The sequence below is a fragment of the Ranitomeya variabilis genome, chromosome 4 (assembly GCF_051348905.1).
Source record: "Ranitomeya variabilis isolate aRanVar5 chromosome 4, aRanVar5.hap1, whole genome shotgun sequence".
NCBI lineage: Eukaryota > Metazoa > Chordata > Amphibia > Anura > Dendrobatidae > Ranitomeya > Ranitomeya variabilis.
Window position 1 is genome coordinate 667541911 of NC_135235.1, and position 16645 is coordinate 667558555.

Consider the following 16645-nt stretch of genomic DNA (forward strand, 5'->3'; position numbering starts at 1 on the left):
GGGGACCTCTGATTTAGAGAACCTTTTCTTGATATGCTAATTTATTGAGACAGGTTTTTTGGGTTATCAGGAGTTGTATGCCAAAATCATCAGTATTAAAACAATAAAAGACCTGACAAATTTCAGTTGGTGGATAATGAATCTATAGTATATGAAAGTTTAATTGTAATCATTACATTATGGTAAATAATGAAATTTAACACTATATGCTAATTTTTTGAGAAGGACCTGTAAAGCATATCTTCACTAAAGATGGATACCAATATAAAGCAATAATGTGGTAGAGCACTTCGTACATCTACAGGTCATACTGTGAATACCTATGTCTTATCAGATGAGATAAGAAAGTTATAAATAAATTCAGATTTAATTGAAATATTGGCCTGGTCAAAAAGGTGAAAACTGGCTGAAGCCAAAAGAGATTAATATTTGTCTGAAAAAAGTTCTTCTGCACTGAATGCCTTGATAGGCAACTTGTTTTTATAGGTACTGTGTGGCAGCTGTTTGTTGCTCTCTGTTCTGCAACACATTTCAGCTGTGGATTAGAATGCACATTCAGCTGACAGTGTTGGCATCGACTGTGACCAGGGGACCGCTGGGGGATTTATCAGTCACCTGGTTGGCTAGTTTGAGCCTCCTGACAGACATCTCAGGAGCTCTGCAAATGGTGCCCATAAATTATTTCAGCAAAATCCAAAATTGCAAAATGTAATTTCTTTTCAGAGCTCTACCATGGACCCAGAATGTAGTTTTGGACCATGGACATGGACATGGGCTATTGGGGGAAATTGTGTTACAAATTTTGGGGTCCATTTTCTTCTATATCCCTTGTATTAAAAAATTAAACATTTGGGACTACAGCAACATTTCACTGGAGAAAGTTTATTTTTTTTTAGTTTTTACTGCCCAATGTGATAAACTCATAGAATCTTAGAGTTGGAAGAAACCTCAAGGGTCATCGTGTCCAACTCCTTGCTCAATGTAGCGCAGGATTCACTAAACCATATCAGACAGATGCCTGTCCATCCTGTTTGAAGACTTCCATTGAAGAAGAACTCACCACCTCTCATGGCAGCACGTGCCACTCATTGATCACCGTCAAAAAGTTTTTTCATATATCTAATCTGTATCTCCTCCTTTTCAGTTTCATTCCACTACTTCTCGTGTTTCCAAGTACAAATTAGTATAAAAATAATCCCGCTACACTGTGACATCCCTTCAGATATTTTTAGACAGCTATTAAGTCTCATTTTAGCCTTCTTTTTTGCAAGGTAAACATTCCCAGATCCTTTAACCTCGGAGGACATACTTTGCAGTCCGCTCACCATCCTGGTAGCTCTTCTCTGAACTTGTTCCAGTTTTTTAATGTCTTTTTTTTAAATGTGGTGTCCAGAATGGGACCCAGTATTCCAGATGTGGCCTGAATCAGGAGGAGTAGAGGGGGATAATTACTTAATGTGATCTAGACTCTATGCCTCTCTTAATACATCCTAGAACTATGTATGCCTTTTTTGCTGCTGCATCACACCGTTGACTCATTTGTAGTCTGTGATCTATTAGTACACCCAAGTCTTTTTCACATGTGCTGTTGATTAGTTCTATTCCTCCCATTATGTATATGTAACTTATGTTTCTCTTGCCCAGATGTAGAACCTTGCATTTCTCCCTGTTAAGTACCATTCTATTAGTCGATGCCCATTGTTCAAGCTTATCTAGATCCTTCTGAATCTTTTCTCTGTCTTCTCTAGTGTTAGCTATCCGATAGCTTTGCATCATCTGCATATTTTATCAGCTTACCTTTAGTTACCTTATCTAGATCATTCATAAAAATGTTGAACAACACTGGGGCCAGGACAGAGCCTTATGGTACCTCACTTGAAATAATCTTCCAATTGGATGTGCAACCATTTATTACCACTTTGTGAGTAACATCACTGAGCCAGTTATGTATCCACCTAACCATAGCCATGTCAATCCCATACGTGGTTATTTTTTGAATAGTATGAGATACTTTATCAAATGCTTTGCTGAAGTCGAGATATACTATACAGTTGTGGCCAAAAGTATTGACACCCCTGCAATTCTGTCAGACAATACTCAGTTTCTTCCTGAAAATGATTGCAATCACAAATTATTTGGTATTAATATCTTCATTTAATTTGTCTTAAATGAAAAAACACAAAAGAGAATGAAGCAAAAAGCAAAACATTGATCATTTCACACAAAACTCCAAAAATGGGCCAGACAAAAGTATTGGCACCCTCAGCCTAATACTTGGTTGCACAACCTTTAGCCAAAATAACTGCGACCAACCGCTTCTGGTAACCATCAATGAGTTTCTTACAATGCTCTGCTGGAATTTTAGACCATTCTTCTTTGGCAAACTGCTCCAGGTCCCTGATATTTGAAGGGTGCCTTCTCCAAACTGCCATTTTTAGATCTCTCGACAGGTGTTCTATGGGATTCAGGTCTGGACTCATTGCTGGCCACCTTAGAAGTCTCCAGTGCTTTCTCTCAAACCATTCTCTAGTGCTTTTTGAAGTGTGTTTTGGGTCATTGTCCTGCTGGAAGACCCATGACCCAGCTTTCTCACACTGGGCCCTACATTATGCTGCAAAATTTGTTGGTAGTCTTCAGACTTCATAATGCCATGCACACGGTCAAGCAGTCCAGTGCCAGAGGCAGCAAAGCAACCCCAAAACATCAGGGAACCTCTGCCATGTTTGACTGTAGGGACCGTGTTCTTTTCTTTGAATGCCTCTTTTTTTCCCCTATAAACTCTTTGTTGATGCCTTTGCCCAAAAAGCTCTACTTTTGTCTCATCTGACCAGAGAACATTCTTCCAAAATGTTTTAGGCTTTTTCAGGTAAGTTTGGCAAACTCCAGCCTGGCTTTTTTATGTCTCGGTGTAAGAAGTGGGGTCTTCCTGGGTCTCCTACCATGCAGTCCCTTTTCATTCAGACGCCGACGGATAGTACGGGTTGACACTGTTGTACCCTCGGACTGCAGGGCAGCTTGAACTTGTTTGGATGTTAGTCGAGGTTCTTTATCCAACATCTGCACAATCTTGCGTTGAAATCTCTTGTCAATTTTTCTTTTCCGTCCACATCTAGGGAGGTTAGCTACAGTGCCATGGGCTTTAAACTTCTTGATGACACTGTGCACGGTAGACACAGGAACATTCAGGTCTTTGGAGATTAACTTGTAGCCTTGAGATTGCTCATGCTTCCTCACAATTTGGTTTCTCAAGTCCTCAGACAGTTCTTTGGTCTTCTTTCTTTTCTCCTTGCTCAATGTGGTACACACAAGGACACAGGACAGAGGTTGAGTCAACTTTAATCCATGTCAACTGGCTGTAAGTGTGATTTAGTTATTGCCAACACCTGTTAGGTGCCACAGGTAAGTTACAGGTGCTGTTAATTACACAAATTAGAGAAGCGTCACATGATTTTTCGAACAGTGCCAATACTTTTGTCCACCCCCTTTTTATGTTTGGTGTGGAATTATATCCAATTTGGCTTTAGGACAATTCTTTTTGTGTTTTTTTCATTTAAGACAAATTAAATGAAGATAATAATAACAAAGAATTTGTGTTTGCAATCATTTTCAGGAAGAAACTGAGTATTATCTGACAGAATTGCAGGGGTGTCAATACTTTTGGCCACAACTGTATTTACTGCATTTCGATGATCAACCCAGTCAGTGATTCCATCAGAGAAGGAAAATATACTAGTGTAGCATGACTTGTTTGCTACAAACCCATGCTGGCTCTGATTAATTACTATATTCTTATCCAAGTACTTACATACATGTTGTTTAACAATTTGTTCAAAGATGTTTCCTGGTGTAAAAGTAAGGCTCACTGGCCTCTAATTTCCTGGCTCCATCTTCTTTCCTTTTTTTGAAGATAGGGACAACATTTGCACTTCTCCAAACTTCTGGGGCTTCTCCTGTTCTCCTGTGTAGCCAAAGATTCTGGCTAGTGGTTATGCAGTTTACTCTGCTAACTCCTTCAGTACCTTGGATGTAATTCAATTGGACCAGGAGATTTAATTTAAATTAAATTAGCTAAGTTTTTCCTCACCATCTCTTGGTTTACAAATAGTGTAGATTCTTTTATACCTTCTGTGGCACAGTGAAGATCAGTTGATGTTACAATTGCTTTCTTAAACAACACAGATGCAAAATGGAATTTAAAATTTTGGCCTTCCCAACATCATTTTTGACCACTTCACCCTTTTCATCCTGTAAAAATCCTATAACATCTTTGACATACAGTATATAAGTATAAGCCGAGGCACCTAATTTTGCCACGAAAAACTGGGAAACTTATTGACTCCAGTATAAGCCGGGTATACATTGTCCTGTCATCCCCATCCTGGTATGCACAGCCTCTTCATCCCTATCCTGGTATGCACATCCTCCTCATCCCAATTTTGGTATTCATGGTTCCTCATCTCTATCCTGGTATGCAAGGTTCCTTATCCCTATCCTGGTATGCACGGCCTTCTCATTCCTATCCCTTTGTATGCATGGTTCCTCACCCCTATCCTGGTATGCATGGTTTTCCATCCTATCCTGGTATACATGGCCCACCCATCCCTATCCTGGTATGCATGGCCATCTCATCCCCATTCTGGTATGCATGGCACCCATCAAAAAAGCATAAAAATAAAATGAACCATCCTACTTACCTTCCTGAGCTCCCTCGCAGCATCTTGTTCCGGTGCCAGCAGCTCCTTTATGCTTGTAAGCAGCGCATGGCAGGGACGTCATTTGCTGATTACAAGCAGAGCACAGCTGCGGGAATACTCACTGCTCTCCACGCCGGGACTATGTGTGCGGATAGCAGTGAGGATTCATTGCTATTAAGTAGTGTGCACAGTATCAACCGGCAGCTTCCTGCAGCTGCCGTGTGCTTATGTGTCCCCGCTACTTAAAGGGAATGTATATTCACCTCTCTCCATGCGTATGGGAGTGGAGAGACGTGAATATTCTTTTCTCTTAAGTAGCGGGTACATGTGATCACCCAGCCATGAAGAATATGAATTTCTCTTTAGCAGCGGGCACAGAAGCTCCTGCATCTGTGACCCGCTGCCACTCCCCCTCCATCTTCTAGGACAATGACTCGAGTGTAAGCTGAGGGGTGCATTTTCAGCACAAAAAAGTGCTGAAAAACTTGGCTTATTCTCGAGTATATACGGTACCCCAAAATCCTTTTTTACAGTTTTTGGTCTCCCTTGCAAGCCTCACTTTGTTACTGGCTTTAGCTCTTAAAAAGCTTGCCCTGCATTCCCCGCAGAACACATTTTATTCTTCTTTAGATATGCTCCCTTTTTTTATTTGTTATACATTTCTTTCTTCCTTTTTAACAAGTGATTAAGTTCTGTGTTCATCCATCCTGGTCTCTTTAAATGCTTTCAATTCTTCCTTCTTTTCGGAATTGTTACCGATTGTGCAGTGAGAATTTCTTCTATCAAAATCTCTCATCCTTCTAGGACATTTCTGTCCTTTAGAACATTCAGCCATTGGACCTTTCCTGCTCTCTTTCTGAGTTCATTACAATCTGCCTTTCTGAAGTTGAGGGGTGTAGTTTCCAAACACGACAATTCATTCCAGCTAAATGCACACACCAAAACTCAAGTAACGCTCTTTCCCTCGTGAGCCCTTCTGTGCACCTAAATAGTAGTTTGGGACCACGCTTAGAGCATTGTCACATTCGAGAGAAATTGCTCAACAAATGGTGGCATCCAATTTTTACCATATTCCCTTGTCAAAATGAAAAATTTGGGGTGAAGTCAATATTTTAATGGAAAAAAAATTGGTTTTGGAAATTTCTTTGAAAATATAAAAAAATTGTAGCTCAACTTTTAAGCTTTCTAACATTCCAAAAAGTAAAACGACATGTGAAAAATAATACCGATGTAAAGTACTGTAAAAACATGGTAAATGGCATTTATTAACTATTTTGTGTGGAATGGAAATATGTTACATGGGCACAAAAATTCAAGCTTTGATTATTAAAACTTATAAAGCCTTGCGCTAATTTTACCAATATGGATCTGAATATCAATATTATAAAACTGACCTGGAGATATGTTGGAAGAACGATCCTGCTCCACTTTGAAGATGAGATGTATTTCTAGGCTGTAAATTTCTTAAACTAAATGGTGGTAGGTGATGATCACTAGTTCATAATAGATGCTCAGGAACATGTTCAGCTCTCGTTTCTGTGTACTGTATACTGCCCCCAGCACGGGAGGTTTAATGAGTTGCTGTAATTCTTATTTCTCCATCCTCACTTGTTCTTTTTAGTGAGTTTTCATTATACCCCTTCTGTATGATTTTCTTTACCATATTATTAGCCTTTTGTTTTTGTTAAACTTTTTCTAATGCGCATCAGTTGTCCTTGTGGGATGTTATTCAAGCACACTGGTAGATGGCAACTATCTGTAAAAATGTAAATATTACTTTCTGTGGGCTTGCACACACAATATTGATTCTTGCACATTGGCACTTTTATATTAACCATACACTAATATTGGTCCATCTTATCATATGACATATATATATATATATATATATATATATATATATATATATATATATATATATATATATGGCTACTGGATCTATTGTGGGCAACACGCAGGCGCTGGTTTCCTGGACCCAGGTAAGCTTCCGGAAGTGCTTATGACGTGACCGCATGCGTTCCAAACTTGCGGGTCACGGAACAGTTTCCAGGAAGCTACGACATACCAAGGGGCGCGGTATCAATGGCATGCATTGACAAGCCCACTCTATGATCGGACAATACGGGCAGTTCCATTGGCTACCGCTCTATTTAATTTTACCACCGCCCCTCATTTAACCACGCCCCCGGAAGAAGCTAGCGGCAAAACACGCGTCGGGGTGAGGAGACGCCACCACGAATCTTTCAGGTGAATTTGGCTCCTTATTTCTCTTATACCTTAGATCAGCGGTCCCCAACCTTTTTGACCTTGAGAGCCACATTCAGCACTGAGAGAGGGTCGAGAGCCACATTCAGCTCTGAGAAGGGGTCACGACTGCAACATCTTGCTTCTGTCCCCCTAAAAGTCATGTCAACCAAAGCCCCCATTATGGGTATAATGATAACTGAAGGTTTTCCACAGAAATCACTCCAAAACAGTACACTGAGATCCAGTGGTTCCCACAATGCCCCAATTCAGTATTTTTCCATCAAGGACTCCCAACATACTGTTGTATCCAGCTTCAAGAACCTCCTCTTACAGGTAGTATTATCCTCCAACGTACAATACCTAAAACATCTCTAAACCCCTAAGATCAGTATATGTGCATCCAGATCTGCTTTTCTGTGCAGGGCTACTCAAAAATTAACCATTTTGAGATGTACTCTTCATACCTGTTTGCTAGACCTGGAGCTAATGCACCAAGCTGGCAGCGAGTCGTGAGCCACAATTCTTGGGAATGCGAGCCACATGTGGCTCCTGAGCTACAGGTTGGGGACCCCTGCCTTAGATGCATTGGTGGTCATTTTCTATGTACCCCGACAGACGGTTGTGAAAGTGGCATTTATGCTATAGGGCTATATAGAACCGCTCAATATGCACTGTTGGTCATTATGTATGCATCCTTCCAGACTGCTGAGACTGCAGTGCTTATACTATAGGGCCATTTATGACCGATACTACTTTACATCTTGTGATAGAAATGATACGGAAATCATTCCAATAGCACTGTGCACCTTATCTTGGATGGGCATCCACCTTATGCACAAGCTTTTTTTGATCGGGCCATTATTTCATTATACCCCCTCTATTCTAGATTATAATTAATCTTTTCTACCCTTTTTGTAATTACTACTTAGCCTATTATGGGCATTTGAGGATATTATTATTTATCTTTAAGGTGAAAAATTTTGATCTGGTGGCGTCTCCCTAAGGCTGGTTTCACACTAGCATTCAGCAGAGCTACAGATGGCAGCCTGCTTCCTCCATTAAGCCCCGCCCACTGCAGCAATGGGTACGCAGGCCATGCGGATGTATGCGGATGCCTCCGCATGTGCCGTTTTGACACTGCGCCGACCGCAACAAAATGCGTTTTGTTGCGTTCGATGCAGGTCAGCGCAGAGTAAAAACGACGCATGCGAAGGCATCTGCATACATCCGCATGGCCTGCGTACCCAATGTTAAAGATAGGGTACGCAGGACGCATGCTGATGTAGGCGGAGCTCAAGGAAGAGGCGCGGCAGTGGGCGGGGCTTTACGGAGGAAGAAGGCTTTCATCCACAGCCCTGCCGAATGCTAGTGTGAAACCAGTTATTGAGACATTCTGCTTTTTTTTTTATTATTTTTTGTTTATGTATTTAATGTTTTAATTATATTGAAATACAATTATATATTTTATCTTCAAGTGATCTCTTCTTTACCTTGGATCTATTTGTATCAGGGATCTAGATGTCTAATTGATGCGAAGTGTGGCTCAGTGGTTAGCACAGCAGGCTTGTAGCGCCGGCGTCCTGGGTTCAATTCCCACCAAAGACAACATCTGCAATGAGGTTTTTATGTTCTCCCATTTGCGTGGGTTTCCTCCGGGTTCTCCGGTTTCCTCCCACATTCCAAAGACATACTGATAGGGAATCTAGATTGTGATTATAATGTCTAAAGCGCTGTGGAATTAATGGTGCTATATAAATGAGGACAATAAATAACTGATTATTTGGACACATTGGATAATTTACTTCCATCAAAGGTCAGGGGAGAAAGGCCAGTGAGATCCCAGAATGCAAAGCGCAATCCCACAATCCTCTACAGCCGTAACCACTGGAAACGGGCGAGATAGAAAGTCGGCCCAATATGGGAATAATGGGGAATCTCCAGCACCTACCTCCACCTGCAGAGCCGCACACCACATATATGGCTGTTCTGTGCGCACAGGACCTGTGATGAGGTCACAGGAGGGGAGGAGTCAGGGGTCACATGATCAGGGGCCTCAGTGTATGCAGGACTCTGCTGTGCTGGTTGTCATGGTGCTGGATGAGGGGAAGTTTCTGTGTGGGGTCAGGAGGGGTTTACAGGGTGGATGTAGCAGAGCCGTGTGTGTACGAGGTGTACGGAGCGGAGCCGTGTGTGTACGAGGTGTACGGAGCAGAGCCGTGTGTGTACGGGGTGTACGGAGCGGAGCCGTGTGTACGAGGTGTACGGAGCGGAGCCGTGTGTGTACGAGGTGTACGGAGCGGAGCCGTGTGTACGAGGTGTACGGAGCGGAGCCGTGTGTACGAGGTGTACGGAGCGGAGCCGTATGTGTACGAAGTGTACGGAGCAGAGCCGTGTGTGTACGAGGTGTACAGAGCGGAGCCGTGTGTATGAAGTGTACGGAGCGGAGCCGTGTGTGTACGAGGTGTACGGAGCAGAGCCGTGTGTGTACGAGGTGTACGGAGCGGAGCCGTGTGTACGAGGTGTACGGAGCAGAGCCGTGTGTGTACGAGGTGTACGGAGTGGAGCCGTGTGTACGAGGTGTACGGAGCGGAGCCGTGTGTACGAGGTGTACGGAGCGGAGCCGTATGTGTACAAAGTGTACGGAGCAGAGCCGTGTGTGTACGAGGTGTACAGAGCGGAGCCGTGTGTGTACGAGGTGTACGGAGCGGAGCCGTGTGTGCACGAGGTGTACAGAGCAGAGCCGTGTGTACGAGGTGTACGGAGCGGAGCCGTGTGTGTACGAGGTGTACGGAGCGGAGCCCTGTGTGTACGAGGTGTACGGAGCGGAGCCATGTGTACGAGCTGTACGGAGCGGAGCCGTGTGTGCCTGCAGCCCGTTGTGTAACAAACCCACATCCCTTTTACCATCAATTCACTGGCTAGGTGCTGTCAATAGGAGGGAAACCCTAAAAGACAACATAGCAAGACGAAGAGGGAGGCAGAGCCACCACTCAGCACTGCAGAGGTCCTGAGTTGCAAGACAAGACAGCTGAGAATCCCAGGGCGTGAGATGTGAGTAAAGCAGACGTGGCTATGCAGAGCGTGCTGACTGTTCTGCCTGCTGTATATACAGCTCTGGCAAAAATTAAGAGCCCACCACATCAAAACCCTGTCATGGGCAGCCTAATCTCCAGACCTGAACCCCATTGAAAACCTCTAGAATGTAATTAGGAGGATGATGGATAGTCACAAGCCATCAAACAAAGAACTGCTTACATTTTTGCGCCAGAAGCAGTGCGAAAGACTGGTGGAAAGCATGCCAAGACGCATGAAAGCTGTGATTAAAAATCATGGTTACTCCACAAAATATTGATTTCTGAACTCTTCCTGAGTTAAAACATTAGTATTGTTGTTTCTAAATTATGAACTTGTTTTCTTTGCATTATTTGAGATCTCAAAGCATTTTTTTTTTAATTTTGACAATTTCTCCTTTTCAGAAAAAAATACAAAATTTATTGCTTGGAAATTCAGAGACATGTTGTCAGAAATTTATAGACTAAATGAGCAATTTATATTTTACTCAAAAATATACCTATAAAGAGAAAAATCGGACAAACTGAACATTTTGCAATGGTCTCTTATTTTTTGCCAGAGCAGTATATGTATACATATAGTACAGAATATACACATACAGGACAGTGCCCTGTATGTAGATGTATACATATAGTACAGAATATACACATACAGGACAGTGCCCTGTATGTAGATGTATATATATAGTACAGAATATACACATACAGGACAGTGCCCTGTATGTAGATGTATATATATATATAGTACAGAATATACACATACAGGACAGTGCCCTGTATGTAGATGTATACATATAGTACAGAATATACACATACAGGACAGTGCGCTGTATGTAGATGTATACATATAGTACAGAATATACACATACAGGACAGTGCCCTGTATGTAGATGTATACATATAGTACAGAATATACACATACAGGACAGTGCCCTGTATGTAGATGTATACATATAGTACAGAATATACACATACAGGACAGTGCCCTGTATGTAGATGTATACATATAGTACAGAATATACACATACAGGACAGTGCCCTGTATGTAGATGTATACATATAGTACAGAATATACACATACAGGACAGTGCCCTGTATGTAGATGTATACATATAGTACAGAATATACACATACAGGACAGTGCGCTGTATGTAGATGTATACATATAGTACAGAATATACACATACAGGACAGTGCGCTGTATGTAGATGTATGCATATAGTACAGAATATACACATACAGGACAGTGCCCTGTATGTAGATGTATGCATATAGTACAGAATATACACATACAGGACAGTGCCCTGTATGTAGATGTATGCATATAGTACAGAATATACACATACAGGACAGTGCGCTGTATGTAGATGTATGCATATAGTACAGAATATACACATACAGGACAGTGCGCTGTATGTAGATGTATGCATATAGTACAGAATATACACATACAGGACAGTGCCCTGTATGTAGATGTATGCATATAGTACAGAATATACACATACAGGACAGTGCGCTGTATGTAGATGTATGCATATAGTACAGAATATACACATACAGGACAGTGCGCTGTATGTAGATGTATACATATAGTACAGAATATACACATACAGGACAGTGCGCTGTATGTAGATGTATATATATATAGTACAGAATATACACATACAGGACAGTGCGCTGTATGTAGATGTATATATATATAGTACAGAATATACACATACAGGACAGTGCCCTGTATGTAGATGTATACATATAGTACAGAATATACACATACAGGACAGTGCGCTGTATGTAGATGTATACATATAGTACAGAATATACACATACAGGACAGTGCGCTGTATGTAGATGTATACATATAGTACAGAATATACACATACAGGACAGTGCGCTGTATGTAGATGTATACATATAGTACAGAATATACACATACAGGACAGTGCGCTGTATGTAGATGTATACATATAGTACAGAATATACACATACAGGACAGTGCGCTGTATGTAGATGTATACATATAGTACAGAATATACACACGCTGCGCCGCCGCAAGGTAAAACACAGGGCCCTATGCGTGGGGTGCGATGATTCCAGATGTGTGCAATGAACACATCCGGCATCATCGCGTCACAGAAGGGGGCGGAGCTTAGGGTGGAGTGGGTTTGCCGCGCCGGCCATCCTGAAGGTGGACACGTACACTTAAAGTGAACCTGACCGTTGATATCTGCTGTGTGACCCATGGGCAGCATGTGTCCGGCACTGGCTGTACGATCTAAGCCAGGTATGTTTGTCTCTGAAACGCTGCGGCATCACAGAGAAAAACATGTCTGACTTCTCCCCTCCAAGCAATAACAAAACCCAGCACTCAACTTTGTTGTGAGAGGAAAAACGGATAATTTATTGTATCCCAATGCAAAACGTTTCGGTCACACATAAGACCTTCGTCAGTAACAAGAACTGGGATGAAGATAAATGCTAGTGGCTATATGTGCTGCCAATGATTTCCTGAGTGCGGTGTCCACCGCTGTATGAGTGGACACCGCGGAATCAGCCATCTACAAGGCTGCATCAGGAGACTCTCATTCGCGCTGCACTCAGGAAATCATTGGCAGCACAGATAGCCACTAGCATTTATCTTCATCCCAGTTCTTGTTACTGACGAAGGTCTTATGTGTGACCGAAACGTTTTGCATTGGGATACAATAAATTATCCGTTTTTCCTCTCACAACAAAGTTGAGTGCTGGGTTTTGTTATTGCTTGGTCTGAAGGTTTGGGAACCTACCCTTGCACCACTTTAGGTTGTGCACACGTTGATTCATCATTGACTTCTCCCCTCCGGCTGCCAATGACTGGTGTGTCTCTGTACTCGCACGCAGGAAGAAACTTGTCCCTCAGTGGGAGCGGATGGGGAGAAGCCGCCAGGGACCCACCTGTCTGACTAGTCACCCATGTGGCCTTGGTCCTTGGTGGCTTTTAATGTATGTTTTTCCCTGTAACGCCGCAGCATTTCAGAGTCAAACATACCTTTCTGGACTCATACAGCCAATGTATTATACATGCAGCCTGTGGAACCAGCAGCATGCATCAGCCATCAGATTCCCTTTAAGATTCCATAGGTGCTATGGCATTGGGAGTGCGGTGAAATTAACATCTGTGGATGCTTAGTGGTGCTGACAGGAGCAGCGGGCATGTCACACACCGTTTGCGCTTTCCAACATATCTGTTTTATATCATCCCTCCGCATTTTTGTGCAGGCGCAGTTTGTGGCCTTGCGGCCATGAACTGCACCTGCGCAAGTGACATACACGTCACCGCTAATCCCGAGCATAAGTAGTAACAACACAGTGGGAATAGCAGAGATGTATATGTCACTTGCACAGGCAGCAGCACAGCACAGAGACAGTCTGTTCAGCACAGCATCCTCTCAATGGATCTCGCTGGGCCCTTGTCTGCCATATTTTGCCCTGCTAGTATTTTGGTTTTGTCTCCTGCCTGGTAGCAGAGGAGTTATAGACAGAACTGCAGCTAAAGGAGGGACTGTTACGTTCCGGGACCTGTGACGTCAGAGGCGCGTGGTTCCGCTGGCGGAGCGCGGGACATTCTGGACTGATTTTGAGGCCGGGACTTTGCAGTGTGGCTGAGGGGGGAGGTGACAGTGAGATTGCCGGGTTGGGGAAGCAGAGGCGATGCTTGTCCCCCTCCCCCCTCTGGACCGAGTTGGCTTCACTAGGAGGCTGACGAGAGGTGTCGCAGGCTCCATATCCAAGCTGGTGGCGGAGGAGAAAGCTGTGAGGTGAGTGGGGACTGCAGTGTAGGGTCTTGGGCCCAGGCCAGAGTGACACTGACACGCTGCCTTATGAGATTTGGGGACAGCGGCCAGAAGTCCTAACTGGCGATTATTATATGTTTGACTATTATCCTTATCCCTTTGAGGAGAACTATAACTCCCAGCATGTACAGAAGCTCCTATGGCATGCTGGGATTTATAGTTCACCACAGGAGTGGTGATTTTCTTTTGAGTTTGGGTACGTTTCTACGGTCAGTAAACGCTGTGGATTGGACGCTGTGTCCAGATGTTACACCATAGTGGAGGGGATTCTATGAAATTCCATCTCCACTATGTGTACAAAGACGCCTCCGGCCTCCCTATGTAAATGGACATGCGGGGCTTCTTTCCAGACCGCAGCATGTCTATTTATCTTGAGGAGACGCTCCATCTCTGCAAGATAAATAGCGTAGTCCAATGTATAGGATGCGGTGATTCCGCACGGTTCTATGAACACATGCGGAATCACCGCACGTACAGAAGCCAGCAGCGCTTAGGACGGAGCTGCGTCCAAAGCGCTGCTAATACCGACTGTGGAAACATAGCCTTAGTGGAGTGGGAGCAGAGTGGACACAGCTTTTTTTTTCTTCTTAATTCTATTAATGCTTGCCTTTCAACAGCTTCTTTTCTCCTTGGTAAAACTCCGGGGCTTTCTGTACTTCTGCTTAGGACACTCGTTTATCAGCAGCTCCTAAATCTTTTCTGTCCACTCCCTGCCACGGTGCTGGACAGGAGGAAGTGGGCGGTCCGATGTCCTGATCACAAACAGCAGTAAGTGCAAGTGGCAGAGTCGGAGCTGCACAGAAGAGCAGAGCGCCCCCCCCCTCCTCCCCCTGCCTGTGTTACCTCACTGTAGCTGGGGATCAGGACATCAGAGGGCAGCCGCCAACTTCATCCTGTGTGGCGGCAGTGATAGAGCAGCTCGATCGCTTCTCACTGCAGGAGCTGACAGCATGAAGGGGGGCAAAGGATCGAGCGGCCCACTACAGGGACCGGCCGTTCTGGCATTTGCCAGAACTGCCCGATGGCCAGTCCGGCCCTGATACAGAATATACACATACGGGACTGCGCTGTATATAGATGCCCAGCTATCTCCCCATATCACTGCTCCCATTTGATTAAAAACTCCTTGAGCAGCATGTCCATGCTCAACTTTCCTCCCACCTCTCATCTAACTCTCTCCTTGACAAGCTCCAGTCTGGCTACCTCCCCCACCACTCCACCGAAACTGCCCTGAACAAAATTACTAATGACTTACTCAAAGCCAACAGACAGTTCTCCATCCTCCTCCTTCTCAACCTGTCCTCTGCCTTCGACACAGTCGACCACTGCCTACTGCTACAGATTCTTTCTTCCCTTGGCATCAAAGACCTTGCCCTGTCCTGGATTGCCTCATACCTTTCCGACCGCCCATTTAGCGTTTCCCACTCCCACACTACCTCCTCATCCCGCCCTCTCTCTGTTGGAGTCCCTCAAGGCTCTGTCCTGGGGCCCCTACTTTTTTACATCTATACCCTTGGCCTAAGACAACTCATAAAGTCCTATGGCTTCCAGTACCACCTCTATGGGGATGACACTCAGATTTACCTCTCTGGCCCAGATGTCACCTCCCTGCTGTTCAGAATGCCGGAGTGTCTATCAGCCATATCCTCCTTCACCTCTCGCTTACTAAAACTCAATGTAAGCAAAACTGAACTCATCATCTTTCCTCCACCGCGTGTACCTACCCTACCCGATCTATCTATTTTGGTAAACGGCATCACGGTCTCTCCCGCTCCTGAAATCCGCTGCTTCGGGGTAACTCTCGACTCTGCCCTGTCCTTCAAACCGCACGTCCAAAATCTTGCCACCTCATGTCACCTCCAACTCAAAAATATTGCCAGAGTCCGTCCCTTCCTCAGCTCTCAGTCTACTAAAACTCTTGTGCATGCCCTCATCATCTCCTACCTCGACTACTGCAACACCCTCCTCTGTGGCCTCCCCGCTAACTCTCTTGCACCACTCCTGGACAGCACACAGTATATAGATGTACACAGTACAGAATTTATACATACAGGACAGTGCGCTGTATATAGATGTACAGTATACATATAGTACAGAATATATACCATATTTTCCGGCGTATAAGACGACTTTTTAACCCCCGAAAATCTTCTTAAAAGTCGGGGGTCGTCTTATACGCCGGGAATCGTCTTGTACGCCGGTGTATATGGTGGGTGGGGAGGGGGAGTGATCCTGATGACGAGGGGGCGTCTCACAGGAAAGTGAGTAATCCCCATTACCTTATCCTAGCGGTGCAGCGTGGGGGTGTCAGTGCTGGGAGCGGCGGCGGCTGCTGTGTTCTGGTGCGGCGGCTCCTCTTCTGTGTGGGGCCTCTGTGCTGTGAGGTGGCGGCGGCAGCGGCGTATCTTTATCCAGTTGGGGCTCCTCCGGCATCTCCTTAGCCCTGGAGGCCCCGCCGCAACTCCATCGGTGCAATGTGGTGGCCTCCGGGAAAATGGCCGCTGCTCAGATTCAGATCTCGTGTCCCGAGATTTCGGGACGAGATCTGAATCTGAGCAGCGGCCATTTTCCCGGAGGCCACCGCATCGCACCTATTGAGCTGCCTCCGGGAAAATGGCCGCTGCATTGCACCGATGGAGTTGCGGCGGGGCCTCCAGGGCTAAGGAGATGCCGGAGGAGCCCCAACTGGATAAAGATATGCCGCCGCCACCGCCACCTCACAGCACAGAGGCCCCACACAGAAGAGGAGCCGCCGCACCAGAGCACAGCAGCCGCCGCACCAGAGCACAGCAGCCGCCGCCGC